The 12,782-nt window shown below is 34.5% G+C and overlaps 1 protein-coding gene across 6 annotated transcripts in view; it reads left to right on the forward strand.

The window, feature by feature from the left end:
• Positions 1-12,782, forward strand: part of LOC138173870 (poly(A) polymerase alpha) — a 77,098-nt gene that overhangs the window by 902 nt on the left and 63,414 nt on the right. The gene's annotated exons all lie outside the window — the stretch shown is intronic.

Here is a 12,782-nt window from a genome sequence, read left to right on the forward strand (position 1 = left end):
TTTTTTTTTTTTTTTTTGCCCCAGGAGTTTCCCTTTGATTCTCCCTCTACCTATTCTGCCGTGGAAGGGGCCGTCCCTTCCAAAAGAGAAGGCTTAAAGCTTATTTGTAGCCTGTTATTTACAAGTGAATGAGGAAATGGGGTGGGGGTGGGGGTGGGGGTAACTAAAGGTGAAGGCGGTGCGGCTCTCATTCCTTCACTTGCTTGGGGTGGGGGTGAGACTTCACACCTTTCTTTTTAGAGACTGAGACTGCCACATGCTTTAGGACTGATCACTTTAAGACCTATATTCTCTATTTCCATTTCTTGGAAGAATGTTTGTTTTTAATTGTCTTTTTGAAGAATAAAATGCAAAAGAACAGTTTTGTTTCATTTGCCGTATTTAAACATGTTTGAAGCCTTAATAGTGAAATTGTATTTCTTAATTTTTTGAAGATTGTTGTGTAAGAGGATTACTTTAATTTCAGACCAAATATTTCATGACTCCACGGCATCAAATTTTATGCCATTTTAAAAAGAAGAAAATAGGAATTCTTTGTTGCTAGTGCACCTAGTGGTTGTGTACTGCATTTGTATTATGCTGTGTTCATCATGTACAGTTTTGAGGCCATGAATTTGACAGATTATTTAATAACAGCAGCAATACCTTCTGTATAGTCTATAGTCTATAAAGCATATCATTTAAAAAAGTAAATGGTTTTGTTAGACCTGATGAAATGTGTTTAATTTTATCAATATTGTAATTGAAATGGTATTTATTTCTTTACTATAAAGAATCCTTTATACAGTTTTAGAATTTATAAATGTCCTGTAATCTGAATATTAACTTTTTTCTTAATAGAATGATATGAAGCAATTTTCCCACAAGATTTTTATTTTCATCAGTGATTAAAAGGAACCCTAAATGTTTGAAATGGCTTTTTGTGCCTTTATGTCACTATGGTTTCATTGGATTAGTTGAGTTAGAGGATTAATTCACCCCATTAATATTGGACATTTTAATTGATAGGAAATGCATCCATTTAAGGGTATAATCTTAAGAAATAATTATAGCAATAATTTGTGCATTGCGTCTTGTTTAAAACTAAAAATATCTTATACTTTTGTAGCTTGACATAGTGGAAAGGACAACTGGACTTGATGGGGTGATCGGGGCCCCAGCCTTAAGATCATGTCTCTGGAAGCCTCCTGGTTTCTTAATAGGCCCTTTGTCCTGTGAGAAAATTTTCTGTTGTTGCAGAATACATTCTCTTTTCAGAACAGAGAGGTGCCTGGCCCAAGGATTTTTGTCCCTGGCTGGTCCAAGGATTCTTCTCCTGCCAGACCCCAAGATCATGCCTCTGACATCTCCCTCAATGTCTGGTATACTCCCTGCACTTTCCCATTCATAGCTCCCAAAGACACCTGAACCTATAGATTACCTAATTAGTATCCCTGGCATTACTTTTTCATGCCCCTTTTCCATATCAACCCCAGTACCATCCTCAGTCTCTCACAAGTTCCCCTAAGAACCCTTGCCTGCTTTTGCTAAGGCGTTACAATAAACTCTTTGCCACTTGATTAAGAGAAGGCATGTGAGTGAGTGAGTGAGTGAGAGAGAGAGAGAGAGAGAGAGAGAGAGAGAGAGAGAGTGTGTGTGTGTGTGTGTGTGTGTGTGTGTGTGAGTTCATTCTAGGCAACACTGCCTTGGCTTTCTAGGGGTCCCAGCATACAAAAACCTTGTCAGATTGGCCTTCAGGAGACAGATTTGTGAGTCCAGGCTGTGCTACTACAAATAATAATGATAATCTTCTGTTGCTTCCTTTGTAAAACAAAATGTTTGGACTGACATAGTCCCCAAGGTCCCTTCTGGTTCTTTGATTCTATGGTTTAATTCTATTTTACAGTATTTGGTCAGGAAGCTATCATTTACCATCACAGAATCTAAGTTGACAGAGACCTCTGAAACTGCCTAGTCCAAACCAATATCACATCATTAATCTCTTCCTAGAGACTACTTGATAAGTAGTTATAAATAAAGTTTATAATTTATATTTATTATATATTTATATATGATATATAATAATATATTTATATTTATAAAAATTGATAAAGTAGACTTTTAGTGAGAGAGATCTCAGTACCTTCTGAGGCAGCCCATCTACTTTTAGATAACTCTATACTACCAATTTTTAGGAAAATTTTCAAACCTAAAATTGCCTCTTTGCAACTGCTTCCAGTTAATGTACTCAAATGCAACTAATGACGTCTTCAGGATAAATGAACACGCTCAGTTTATTCATCCAGTCCTGTGGAGTGATTTCAAAGCTCTTTAAACATCCTTGATACTCTCTGGACAGCTTAGCAGATTCTTTCCTAAAATGGGAAACATAGAAATGAACACAGTACTCCAGATGTACATACATAAAATAATTTAAAATTTAATTTACAGACTTTCAAATCCATCAGTCTGAAGATTAAAGCATCCTGTGTGGAAAATATACAGAAGTCTCTATTGCCTGTCCATTGAATATTGAAGTGCTTTTTACATGAACAATATATATAGACTGACTAGAGTCAGAGTTCAAATCCTGACTCTAGCACTTTATAGCTCTATGACTATATAATTAGCAAATTCATTTATTTCTGACCCTTAGTTTCCTCATTCATAAAATGAGCAAATACTTAAAGACATAAATAACAACCTAACTATAAATAGGGCTATTATTAGTTCAACATACATTTATTAAATGCCTACTATGTGCCAGGCATTGAGGATTTCTAGATATAAGATTATGATTTTTAAAAATTCACTGTAAAAACTCCTTGTATGGGAAGAATGCTAGAACCGATGAGACCTGACCTTTTTCCTAACTAATTGATATTTTGAACTTTGACGGTCATTGTTACCTTTTATAGGTTTTTTTTAATACACTCTGTTATTATTTGAGTAGCCTTGAATGCTGAACATTATATTTGAACTTTTTTGTATGCAAACTTTCACTTATGATTTAGGCATTAATTCCAGGATTAATTGAAGTTCTAAATTAGTTACTTCAATATGTGAGTATTATTGTCCAGTATTGTGAATTTACACATTTCACATGAATTTTCCAAGGCTTTTGTGGTATGATTTTGTGTATCTTGGGTGGGGGAAGTGGGAAGATAAACTTCAAAATTCAAAATACCAAAATATAATTTTTATATTAATATTTTCATTCTTTTTTGGTTGACCTTTCTAGGGGAAAACTTTCCACCTAAGTTTCTAAAAATAATTTTCTCAGTAAATTTTGATTATCTAAAAACAGTATTCTGTACTTCAGAAATGGTCTACTTTAAATGGATTGGTTACCACATTATTATTAACGGTGATCTTACATTTAATGCTTTAAAATTTTACAAGTCCTTTTCTTATAACAAGTATTATCTTTATTTTATGAATGAGGAAACTAAGGCTCTAATAGTGTCAGTGACTTTCCCATGATAACACCTTATAAGTGTTTTGACAGATCATAGGTTAGGTCTCTTGACTTCAACTCAATTCAATTAAAATTTACTTCAATTATTTTTAGACTATTTTGTCAATAATGCTTTAAATTTGTTGCAGATTTATAGTGCCTTAGTGACCTAGAATCTAGAACCACAGTCCATCTCAATGAATAACTCATTGATTATCTCCTAAATAATGTGCTCTGTGTTCTATGATTTTTATGATATTCAGCATTATTAGATAAAAGACAAAAGTGGAAAAAGTGCTGAGCCTGGAGTCAGGAAGACCTGAAGTCAAATCTGACCTTAGACATGTGCTAGTTTGGACAAGTTAGTTAACCTTGATTTGCCTCAGTTTCCTCAAATGTAAAATGGAGATAATAATAGCACCTACTTCACAGGGCTATTGGGAGATTCAGTTGAGATATTTGTAAAGCTCTTACCTCATTTTGTGGCACATATAGGTGATATATAAATGCTAGCTGTTATTAACTTATTTAGGGTTTTTTTTTTTACACTAATTAAAATGTGACTGAAGATGAAGTTATCCATTTGAGTAAGGCTTATGAATCAACTGATCCATATAATGTGCTCTGGAAAATCTTGAGATTATGTAAGTGTATTTGGTTGAATTAAAAGCACATTTGTTCTACCCCTAGAGGTGTCTTAATTGTTTTCCCTTCATGTTCTTTGGGATGATTACGTTCTATGAAACAGTAACTTTCTTAAGAATACAGAGATTATATTGTGACTTTTTAGTAGAGATGGATTTCATGTCTCCTTTTTTGCCATGAAAATGGTTAAAAATAATACATAAAGGGGTGGCTAGGTGGCACAGTAAATAGAGCACCGGCCCTGCAGTCAGGAGAACCTGAGTTCAAACTCAGCCTCAGACACTTGACACAATTACTAGCCATGTGACTTTGGGCAAGTCACTTAACCCCAGTTGCCCTCCAAAAAGCAAAAAAAAAAAAAACAAAAGAAAACATAAAAATTCAGGTGTGTTTTTAAAGAACAAATACTTGGGGGATCATGTTGGGTTTCTTTTGCCTTCCATGATACAGTGACTTCTAAATTATTTAACCTGAAGGGCTAAGTAAGCTACATGCAATTGCCATAATTGTAATGGAATTTTTTGATTTTAATAAGTAATATAAGAATAAACTGGATATTTGTTTATTTGTGCCCATGGTATATGTGGTTGTCATCATTAACAAATTTCTGTGGATTCTCTAGATTTCTGTTCTATATATTTGAGTTATTGGTTTGCTCTGAGTTATAGGACCTGAAGTATTCTTTTTACTCTTAGAGATTCCTCTTTGCTTCTTTTGCCTAAGTTTTGTTTCTCTCAAAAGTTATACTTTTCTTTGCTTGGGACATCTAGGGCTGGCGAATGCAGTGATTTGAGCCATATACAGCTGCCTCTAAAGGTGGCAGTGGCTTCTCAATTCTAGTTGTCTAGATATTCTTTTAGTGCTTTCTTTTTGCTTTTGGACTGAGGAAGCATATGGAAAAGAGAATTTACATTTTGTATATGTAATGATTTAAGAATAACAGATTATTTAAAATTTTTTTTTACATCAGAGTTACAAAGGCTTGCCTGTCTTTTTCTTTGTTTCATGAACAAAGCTGCTTTTTTTTTTTTTAAAGCAATTGGGGTTAAGTAACTTGCTCAAGGTTACACGGCCAGTTATTTCTGGGTGTGCTAAGTACCGGAGTATACTGTGTATACTAAGTATCTGTGGTGCTAAGTATCCGGATTTGATCCCCAGGTCATCCTGACACTGGAGCCGGTGCTCTTACTTGCTGTGCTACTTGGCCGCCCCAAAGCTGCTTATTTTATTCTTTTGATGTGTCTTCCTTCTGTTTTCTTCTGTTGCTTATTTGAACAACTTATCTCTTAGTAAGTATAGGCCGAAATATTTTTTTGTACCTTGAAGGATGTGGTATCACAATATGTAATCCCTCCAACTGAATGGAAATTGGAACCCATGAAGAGTTGCTTTGGCGCTAAATTTATCACTTAGTGGTCAAACTTCTGTTGATAAGCCTGTTGGGTCTTAACTAAGAACTATCTAGATTCATAGGATGCAGCCTATTGCCAAGTCAGTACTTAAACATTTCTGCTTTGGAATGACCCATAGGAACCTATCCTTTGCCTGGAATAGCCTTAGAGAGTGGTAGCTTCTACACTACAGCTCCTAGAATCTTCTCCCTCCCCCATATAGCTCATACGTATTTTGTATATAATTATATATGTATAGTTAGCCCTTTCCCATAATGACTTTTTTGATCTTTTTGATATATTGCAGATTGGCATAAGAAATTAAGTGGGAATTTTTTGGGAGTTTTGCGGAAACAACAGATGATGTACAAAGGCCAGCAGAATACACAGAAATGCATAACATATATATAGAATTGTATAGTATCAATATATTTTATCTCTTAATATCGTAAATATACCCAGATTTTACAATAAGGTGTATTGTAAATATCCCGTTGAAAAAAAAAGAAAAAATTCAGACTTCTTCTGGTATAAAGGGAGGACCAGAAGATTTTATATGAATTATCCAGATTGCAGGGGCAATGTGAAAGGAATAACTGTATGTTTCCCCTGGCTAGATTGTAATGGAGACAGGTATTTCCATTTTTGTCTTTCTATCTCTAGCACAGTGCCTGATAACTGGTTGGTACTTAATAAGGTTTGATTGATTCAATGAAGTATTTAAATAGAGATGAGCAGACCTGAACATCTAGCCGAACAGTTACACAAATATACACAGTTAACACAATATACCATTATATTAATGGTATAATTGAGGTTGGTGATTTTGAAGTATGTGTGGGCAAACTACTTGTGCAGAGCATACAAGAGAAGTAACCACCTTTTGAATGTTTATCCTGCTGCACAGAGAAGCACATTATGTACAAAACTTGGATTAAAGCATTACCTCTTATCTATGATCACATGGTTAGTTGACTCTAAAACATTAGTAAAACTCAAACGTTAAATGTTAGCTAAGATTTGAGTGAAAGAGGTTGCAACATTTTTGGTAGCACTGATATGTGTGTTTACATATATAATTGTTTAGTCATGCTTATTTAAGAATATCACAAGCCTCTTTATGTATGCTCTGTACTTTTTAGAAGGTTGGGTCTATGTTCCTTATGTACATCCTTTATGGCTAACGGGTTAGATTTAAAACTTCAGAAGACCAAAATGTTCAGTTCAGTTTTGGCAAAACTTTTACTTGGAAAGAAATAAAAATGCCTCCTACTGTTAACTCTTAATAAATACAGATATGGAAGCAGAGAATACCTATGTAAATGGGGTTATGTATGATAACTAAAATTTCTCATTCTTGAGCATTTGGAATAGCATTAAAAAAATAAACAATTAGTAATATGTCTAAAGAGGTAAACACTGGAATTATGGTATAATAATGAAATAACAGGTCCTGACCTGTTGTCTAATATTGTGAACTGGTCTTGATCTCACAGATTTTAAATTTCCTATCCAATGCAGATAAGCATTGGTTTTATAACTTAGAGAAAGTTGACTAAGGCACTGAGAGGTTAATTGACTTTTCTGGGGTTACATAGGACTTGAACTTTCATATTGGCTCTACTGTTTCTGGCTTTCTGTCCACAGCACTAAACTGCCTCTCATTACCAGTGATATCACTTTGCATTTTGTATTCATTTTAATTCTTTACCTTGGCAAGGGTAGATACTGACATTAATGTAAATATAGGCCTTACTTTAAAAAATAAAATCTGGTTCATATAAAATCTGAATGGGGCCTATAGGAAGTAGAGTGTTTCAACCTATGTCTATATTTTCAAAGAGATTGAATTTTAAGGTTGTAGAATATGTTCAAACTAATTGACATTCTCATTTGTCTTTATTGAATAAATGAGGATACTCAGGAGAGATTTACTTATTCATTGTTAGAACTTGCTGATTTTAAATATTTTTGAGGCTTCATTGTGTCAGTCTTTAAAAAACATAAAACTCCTAGTAATAGTTCCTTCTGATTGATCTGGCTGTTTATTTTGATTTATCATCATTCTGTTGTATAGAAGAATGGTAAAACAGTGGTAATGCTAAGCAAGGCTCTTGTGTGGAAGAGGGAACTTTCTCTGCTTGAACCAGGGGAGAGCAGAAATAGGATCAATAGCTCAAGACAGATTAGGCTTGATTAGGGAAAACAACTATCAGGTAGTGGAGCTGGCTACCTCAAGAAATCAAGAAATTTTGTAGGGAGGATTCTTCCTTATGGACAGTTTCAATTATGTGACTTTTAAGATCTCGAGTTATATAGCCTTTGACACTGTTGATCAACCTTTTCTGGATGCCCTTTCCTCTAGGTTTTCCTGATAGTGCTTTCTCCTGGTGGTTCTCCAATTTTTTTGACAGCTTCTCCTTAGTCTCTTGTTGGATCATCATCTAGGTTGTGTTTCCTACCCTTGTGAATCTCCTAAGGCTCTCTCCTGGGCCCTCTTCTTTTCTCTATATTATCTTGCTGGGTGATCTCATCAACTTTCATCACTTCAATTTTCTCCATGCAGATGATTGACAGCTCTATATGGCCAACCCTAACCTCTCTCCTGAGCTCTCTGGTCTCACATCACCAGTCACCTTTTGGACATCGTGAACTGGATGTCTTGTAACACCTTGAACTCAACATGTTTAAAACAATTAATTTCCTTCCCACCCCCCAACCTCCCATACCCATCTCCCTTTGCTTTTACTGTTAAAGTACCACCATTCTCCTAGTCACCTAGTCTTACAACCTTTATATCTTCCTCAACTCTTCTCCCTCTACCTCCCTCTCTCCACACAATCTGTTGCCAAGTCTTGTCATTTCTCATGTGTTTCCTCTCTACTTACTCAGGTTCAAGCCCTTATCACTACAGTTAGATTATAGCAACAGCTTTTTGCCTTTTAGTTAGTCTCCCTGTCTCTACTCTACTCACTCAGTTGCCAGGGATGTTTTTTAGAAAACATAATTATTTTATTTTAAATTTATGGAATAAAACAAGCATTTCCATAACATACTATAATTTTAAAAAGATGATTGCACATGAAACTGCAAATCTATTATGTACAATTTGCTGTTCCTTTTAAATATATAATAAAGTTATGTAAATTTCTTTTTTCCTCCACCTCATGGGTACATTAGATGTAAATATATATGTATGTATATATCTGTGTGTAAATATATATTTACATATATATGTAAAACCAGTCTATATGTTTGTTTTATCAGTTATTTCTCTGGCTGCAAAGTGATTTTCTTAAAGGGAAGGTCTGACTATGTCAGGCCTTCTCCCTCCTCCTCCTCCCCCTAAACTCTGCTATTCACTAAAATTCAAGGATGCAATCATTTGTTTTAAGCCCCCTCACATTCTGGTCTTTTGCTGTCTTTCAAGTCTAATGCTTTACTTTTCTCTACTTGCTCTAAAATGCAGTGACACTGATTAACTTTATTGCTATTCTTTATACAGCACAGTTCATCTCCTGACTCAGTGATTTTTCACTTACTGTCTCACAAGCCCAGGATACTGTCCCTTTTCAACTTCACTTACTAGTTTTATTCAAGTCTTGCCTCTGATATTATCTCTAGTATAGAGTTGTTTGTACTTTGTCTCCACTATGAATGGGAATTCCCTGAGGGCAGGGACTAATTTTTGTCTTTATTTGTGTCATCTGTGCTTAGTCCAGTGCCTGACATATAGTAAGCCCTTAATAAATACTTGTCTTGCTACGGTCAGAAGTTCTAGGTCTTTTAAATGATGCCAGAGCACTGAAATTCTATAATTCTTTGATATGGTAAATATTGAATGTCCCTGAAACTTTTGTAGTTTATAGAAACAATACATTTCAATTTCTGAAATTTAATTCTTTCTGAGCATAAGGTATAGTAGTACTGATAGCGAACTTTGGTAGAAGTCTGGTTTAATTAAAAAATTGTACATTGATGAGCAAGAACTGAACAGGTAATTATAGAAAGGCTTGCAGAAGGGAAGAGGAAAGAAAAACAAAGTCTTAATTTTTACTTTACTTCTTTGATATTACTAGTGCCCTGCTGTATTTTATTGGGGTCGAGTGCCCTCTTAAGTATTCTTTACTTTTGATATTAATATGAACAGTATTGTTTTTCTTTTAATAGTTGTATATTGTCAGGACATTCTTTCAAGTACTGTTTTTTATTGATAGTTTACTTTGATTAATAAAGCACATTAACTTTCGAATGTGATTATTCAACTATAGTTAACAATATGGTAATTGACACTGCTTGAGTTACTTCTTAATTAGCAACATTACCTTATCTTAATTTGCACTTTTTTTTTAACTAGGTCTAGGTTATATTTTGATATTGCTAGTTGCATGTGCAAGATAAGTTATTTTGAATTTTGAAATTCTAAGTGAAAGCCAGTAAAAGCTAATTCATCATTATCTTAGGGTATGTCATCTCTAAATAATATATTGGGAGTATGTGTTCAGTGATTTTTTGTTGATAGGAATATTCAGTCACAGTTTAGAGATCATAGTTGTAAGAAAGGTGTCATTTGCCCCTCTGGATCAGTGCTCCTTGGATGATGTAGGAGTTAAAGAATATTGGGCATTATCAGTGAACTGTGAAACCCTCAGGCATTACAGAGTTATTAGTCTATGGTCTTTACATAGGCACCACAGAACACAATTGTTCTTTGTAGCCATATCAACGAAACTCTTACTATAGATCATGCATTCAGTTTAACTAGTATTAAGACCTCCTTACAAAGCCCTGTGCTGAGGTTTACAAAGTAATTTCAAGGAGAGACTTGAAACTAGGGGAATCAGGAAAGACTTCATATCAGGAGGTAGGGTTGGTCTGTACATTGAGGGAGTCTATAGATTTCCTAGTAGGTGGGGAAATGGGGGATCACTTATGCAGAGGTGTGGATGTCAAAGGGGAAATGTCTGGGGAACTGCTAGCAGATCAGTTAGACAGTTAAAAAGAGGGTAAAAGAATAATAAAATAACCAAAGGGTGGATGACCACGTGTTAGAGAGTATTTTTTAGAGGAAATTACTATTTAGTCATAAGATGGATTAGCTGGTTTCTGACATTGAGGTAGGTAATTTGGTGAAGACAGGAACATTAAATGGGTGCTAGATTGTGGAGGGCATTAAATGGGGAGTTGTATTTTATCTTAGAGGCAAATAAATAACTCTTGAAGAGTTTTGAGTAGGGAAAGAAGGAAATAAGCATATATTAAGTTCCTACTATGCGCCAGAGAGCCATCCTTTATGACAAATAGTACTTTTTTATAGAGAAAAAAAAAGTCAACGCAACTGATCCATATATTGGAAAAGTATTGGAAACATGTACCTGTGACCGTCCCTTCCACAAAAGAGTAGGTTGAGTGTCTTCCTATCTCTAAATTCTGAGCCCTGCTTAATCCTTTATGTTTTGTTATTATGATTTTTGGGGTGTGTCATTCTTTACATTTACATTGTAATGATGTTATTATTTTCTTGATGCTGTCTATTTTACTTTGAGTCAGTTCACATAGATCTTACATACATCATTTCTTATAGTACAATAATATTCCATTGCATTTGTGTCCCACAGTTTAACCATTTCTCAGTTGATGGGCATCTACTTTGTTACCAATTCCTAGCTATTACAAAAAATGCTACTATGAATATTTTCAAGTGTTAAGGAAATCTTGTTCTTATCGATGACTTCCTTGGGATATAAGCCCAGGAATAAAGTCTTAGGTTAAAAGGTTTTGGACGTCTTAGGCTCAACAACTTCTTTATGACAATTGCCTAATAATTCATTCAGTCCCTACAAGAAAGACACTTAGTCTAGAAATCAAGACATTCTATTATCCAACCTGTGTTTTTAGCCTTCTCTTCTAGTATTCCCCTGTATCTATCACACATTCAAATCAAACAGTACTACTAGCCTTTCCCACTGTGTTCTGTTATTAATGAACCTGCAGTACTTTTCCTTTAAAGCTCTGCCCCTGTCTCTTTATTTTTATTTTGAAATCCTTTCCAGCTGTAATATCATCTTCCTGAAACTTTCCCAATCCTCATTCTCTTCTACTGTCAAAACAGTGTTTCCCTTTCCTTAACTCATATTTAAATGGCATTTAATCACATTCTACTTTGTATATGGGTTTAGTCCAACTGCTTTTCAATTTTGTTTTCTTCAGTGCCACATCTATCTCTTTTAAGTAGCACATCCAGGCTTGTGTTATTAACATCCAGGTGTGGTGGTTCTATTGTCATTGGTGGGGAGATAAAACATGTTAATTTTTTTGTTATTTCATTTTTTATTTGTCATTCTCATGCTGGATTTATCCTTAGCTATTTTTTCGTTGACCTTGCTATGTCAATAAGATTTCTTTAAGCTGTTTTTCCTTCAATTGTTAGCGTTTTATGAGGCAGTATTGCTTTTAATTTTGCTCTATCCTTCTCTGAAATTTTATAGACAACTTATTTAAAAAGTGCCCTCTTCGTCAGTAATATCTCTTGATTTTTAAGGGCATCAAAAAGTAAGAAATTGTTAAAAAAATAACTGTATTCTTTGATTTCTCACTTTTTGGTGTCATAGTTTTTTTAAATAGGTCCAATTAAAATTGTTTTAAGTGTGTACCCTATCTCATTTTTATTCTTCTAGGTTAATACTTTGATCTTGTTCTAACAAGTCAATAGATTGACTATAGTCAGAAGCTCATTCAGGAAATTACTACCTTGTCAGTAATGAGTTGTTTTCTTTCTGTTAAAATATATTCCCTTTTTTTGATGCTGTTTGGTGCTTATCATGTCCCGTGCTTTTTCTTATTGTTTTTCTTGAAGAAATTATTATGTAAGTCTACAGTTTCTGTGTATTCCTTAAGCTGACAGACTCTTTTCCTTACTTCTCAGGCGTATTTTTAATTTGTCTTCTCATTTCTCAGTTTTACGTTCAAGTCACAGAGTATCAATAAATTTTCATTTAATCTGGAGGGTTTTGTGTACATGTCTTATTTCCTTAAATAGTACCTTACATGTGGGCAGCCAACTGGTGAAGTAGATAAAGCACTGGGCTTGGAATCAGAAAGACTCAATCTTCATGAGTTCAAATCCAACCTCAGACATTTATTATGACCCCGGGCAAGTCACCTAACCCCATTTTCCTTAATTTCCTTATTTGTAAAATGAGCTGGAGAAGGAAATTGGAATCCACTCCAGTATTTTTACCAAGAAAACCCCAAATGGGATCCCGAAAAGTCAAGACATGACTGAAATGACTCAATAGCAACATGTAGTT

This window comes from Petaurus breviceps, unplaced genomic scaffold (genome assembly GCF_028583685.1).
Source record: "Petaurus breviceps papuanus isolate PSGF00001 unplaced genomic scaffold, PetGlider_PUasm1.0 66, whole genome shotgun sequence".
Taxonomy (NCBI): domain Eukaryota; kingdom Metazoa; phylum Chordata; class Mammalia; order Diprotodontia; family Petauridae; genus Petaurus; species Petaurus breviceps.